Genomic DNA, 4479 nt, shown 5'->3' on the forward strand with positions numbered 1-4479 from the left:
CCCCATAGACACACAAGTTGATCATCGTGATCGTTCCTTAGCCGTGTGCGGTGCCCCCCTCCACAATATTACACCTCGGTTATTTTGAAGCGGTGCTTAGGCGAAGCCCTGCGACAGTTGAACATCAAGATCGTCACCACGCCGTCGTGCTGACGGAACTCCACCCCGTACCTCTGCTGGATCGGAGTTCGGGGTGCGTCATCGAGCTGTACGTGTGTCAAGAACTCGGAGTGCCGGAGTAACGGTGCTTGGATCGGTTGGATCGGGAAGACGTACGACTACTTCCTCTACGTTGGGTCAACGCTTCCGCTTCGGTCTACAAGGGTACGTAGACAACACTCTCCCCTCTCGTCGCTATGCATCACCATGATCTTGCGTGTGCGTAGGAAAATTTTGAAATTACTACGTTCCCCAACACATTGTTTCCAGGGAATGATGCTGAGTGGCCTATGTTTTGTCGGAATGTTGATTCATTTCTGTTCCGGCAAATTTCATGTTCTCGATTTTTCCACTTTTTAGCAAAGGTCATGCCGAAATTTTCCGTGAATTTCGGCATGACTTGTGCTACAAACTAGGACATATCGAGTGCCCGGGATTTGCCGCACCAGGAAGGAGTCAACATTCCTGCAAAACAATAGGCCTTTTTATGTCATTATTCATTTTATTAGGTCTAGAATTATTGACTAGATTTAATTTAATCATAGGAAACATGGCTAGCAACGATGAAGGACAGGGTTCTGGTGATTGCGACGACGTCTACCGGGCGGCAGACGAATTTTTTAGCGTTACCGACGATCAACCGATGTTGTTGCTGGGCCCACCGGTGGCATCGGGGACTGAGACAGACACGCAGACCGGTGCTGAGACTGAGACTGGCGCTAAGACTCAGACCGGCGCTGAAAAAATGCAGAGGACTTTCCCCTTGCTGACTTCTTGGGAGCACCTGCTCCCGCACCTGCTCCCGCACCGACTCCCGCACCGGACGTGCTCGGTGGTGCCTCGTCTTTGGCTGAGCTCGACGCCCTCACGGTATCTGTCACACCGGCCCCCTTCAATATAAATGTATAATCTCCCCTTTTCGTTGCCTTTCGGATGTCTCACGTCGCAGACTTTTCTTTGCAGGCCGACGAAACCCCGTGCACCATACTGTACACCATCGGCGACCAGAAGGTAGACGTGGGAGAGACGATGATAATGGAGTCGAAGGATCCATTGTTCCACAGCCGGCCGATCCCCCGAACGTCTTCAAGGTTTCCGTGGCCAGTGTCAAACCGGGCCACGAGAATTTGCCTCCTCTAATACTAGTGGGGGATGACGACGAGACCCCGCGGCGGCTTGGTGATTGTTGCAATGGGTGGGTCCTGTTGTGGCCAAAGAGTCTGCTTCGTCTGGAGGCGGCCGGGAGCACACCCACGAGCACGCAGCCTCAGCAAGGTATGAACATCAACACCCCACCTACCCAATTAGTGTCGGGTGTTGGGTTGGGTGATAGCGGACGAGGTAAGGAGGAGGCTCCATTAGTCATTGATGACGTCGCCATGGATGAGGATGAGGATGACAATGGCGCTGAACAGTATGTCTATACTGGCGCCTCCTCAGGGTTTGAGCGTCATGAGTCGGTGCCTGAATTACCATCTCAATGTATTATGGACGACCTTCCGATAGTAAAGAAGTCTAGGAAGAGAGCGAGGAAAGGCAAAAAAGCTGATTCTATGATCCAGCCGCCTCAGCAGCATCGGCTTCAGGACTGTATAGATATCCCCGATGCGGATAAATGGCATATCCTCGGTCAACCAATCCTACCTGCAACAGCGCTACGGGCCAGATTCGGCGATTTAAGGAGACTTCATGACGATGTGCTGCGGGTAGAGAAAGGCCTCATCGCCTCGAAAGATCCACGATACCCACTCTACGTGGTTAACGTTCCGCAGCAAATGTCATACGTCGACAGCTTCCCCGCGGATAAGTTCTTCCTCCGATTCGATTACATATTCGACATGTTTCACGTGAAGAAGCTGGATTTTACGTTTGTCCGCCTTTATGCCTTGCACATGAACTACATCATTGGGGTTGAGAAGATACGTCATATCTGTGTCGCTGACCCGTACTACATGCACGAGGGCTTCTTGGAAGTCTGCGCAAAGCACCGTGAATACGCGAGGGATTACATCATCAGTTTCATGCTCGCCAATAAGGACAAGGAGGCGATTCTCGTGCCTTATCATCCCGTGTAAGTCATCCGCGCTGCTATCCTTCCTTCAATTTCAATAATTCATTTGCACGGTGGAGGCTAATTAATTTGAGGTGTACTTATTTTGCGCAGCGGCGGGCGGGCCGTCCTCATCATCACTACTAGGAAAAGGCATGCTAGTGGCACACCAGTTTTGCCTTCTAATGGCGCACTACTGGTGCACCAGTAGCATCATGCCATTAGAATTAAATTCTAATGGCGCACCACTGGTGCGCCATTAGTATCTGGTGTTCTAATGGCGCACCACGTAGTGCGTCATTAGTATTGCCCACAGTGCGCCATTAGAATTCTTTCCAGGGGGCCATATGTACCCATGTGCTTTGGCATACTAATGGCGCACCAGTGGGCGATGCGCCATTAGTGTGATTATCACATATCGCCATTAGTGTCTTGCGTGGTGCGCCACTAGTATGAATATTAGGGATTTTTTTTCTTTTCTGATATTTTCACTGGTTACAAAATATAGTATTGAACAGAATTTAGACAACACCACACAGCAATATCAGATTCATCGAATACAATAGAAGATTAGTCTCCGAATACAAATCATCATATTAGTCTCTGAATTCAAAAGACCGAACAAAGATAGTACATTACAAGTCTCAAGACCGCGAGTAGCTAGTTTGTCTTCACATTACAAGTCGATATCGACCATCTAAACTACCATCACATAGAAGAGAGTTGTGGTCATCACGATGAGCATCATCGCGATCAAACTGGTCTTCATCCGGTTCCTCCAACGCTCCCTTCTCTCTCCCGCTAGATAGCGGGCGTATCTAGATTCGGCCTCCGCCCTAGTGGTGTACCCTTTGTAACTGTTACCGCTGAAACGGTGAACCTGTCTCCGACACTCTTCCCAGTCGTCGTAGACTCCGGGAACCTTACCCTTGTACACAACATACGACGGCATCTCTATGCACAAGCCAAACAACAGACAATACATAAGCAATATGTAAGTATGCAACAAAAGGATCGGAAGAGAAAAGCAAGACATTAATAGCACGATTCATGGTCCTAATAATAAATAGCATCGATTACATCTAAGTTGAACGATTGTCCAAACCAAAGAGACATACGAATTCATTAAAGTTTAATTACAACATGAGCCAATCAATGTTTCAGAACTACACATCACTACTTTTGACTCGACTCATCGGACAGGAGCGTGGATGAAGCCGCCGTCTGTCGTGATGGTCATGAAATCGCGGTCGTTGTCACCCTGCATTTGTAGCATTCCATCTATCTCATTGTTGGACGGTTGATATCTGAGGAAGAACTACCCCGATGTATGAAGGACATCTTGATGGATGATGTCCGCAAAGTCCGACTGGATGCGAAAGAATTCTTGTCTGAGGTCCGCGTCCTGGATTGCTGACAAGTTCGCGGCCCAATCTTTGAGATTATCTGGTAGCAGAAGTTGATGATGGTCCCTTACGATCGCCCGCATGTGATGGAGGGCGTAGTAGGCATCCTTTTGACCGCCAGGCGGCTGCTTGACGCAGCAGAACTTCGTATTGTGTGAGAACATGTGCTTGCCGTACTTACGAACAGTCCTGGTGAAGGTGCCTCCAGATTTGGCGTAGCTGGGGAGAACATCATCAAGAACTTTCTTGACATTTGTGTAGTCTATCTTGGAGTTACGGTTCGGGTCGAAATACGTGTCCATGGAATATTTCGGGCTTAAGAGGATGAGTGTGCAATGTGTACGGTGGAGGCTAATTAATTTGAGGTGTACTTATTTTGCGCAGCGGCGGGCGCGCCGTCCTCATCATCCTCTACCCCCCGATTCTCCCACGCTCTTTACTTGGACTCGTCGAAGAACATTCACAAAAAGGATTACACCCACATCAAAGATGTTCTCGATAGTGCTATGTTTTACTACCAAGCAAGGGGTGGAGAGGTTAGGGACAAGAAGAGAAGGGGCGGCAGGGTCGCCTTCAGCCATAAGACCGACTTCTGCTGCATCCAGCATCCGAACGATTCTCTTAATGATGAATTCTATGTCCTACACCACATGTTGGAGTACAAACGGGATCACCAGAACCTTCGCATGTCACCTAGATCTGGCGATGCCCATATTCTGCAATGGGCAAAGGACATAGGAGATATCGAGGATCATCGACTTCGAGCTGAGTTCTGTAACATCCAGCGCGAACTTGCCCAAATCATCATGAAGGAGGTCGTCGGAAAAACAGGGATGTTCTATGGAGAAGGACAAATGTCGCGGG

Source organism: Triticum aestivum, chromosome 3B (assembly GCF_018294505.1).
Source record: "Triticum aestivum cultivar Chinese Spring chromosome 3B, IWGSC CS RefSeq v2.1, whole genome shotgun sequence".
Taxonomy (NCBI): Eukaryota; Viridiplantae; Streptophyta; class Magnoliopsida; order Poales; family Poaceae; genus Triticum; species Triticum aestivum.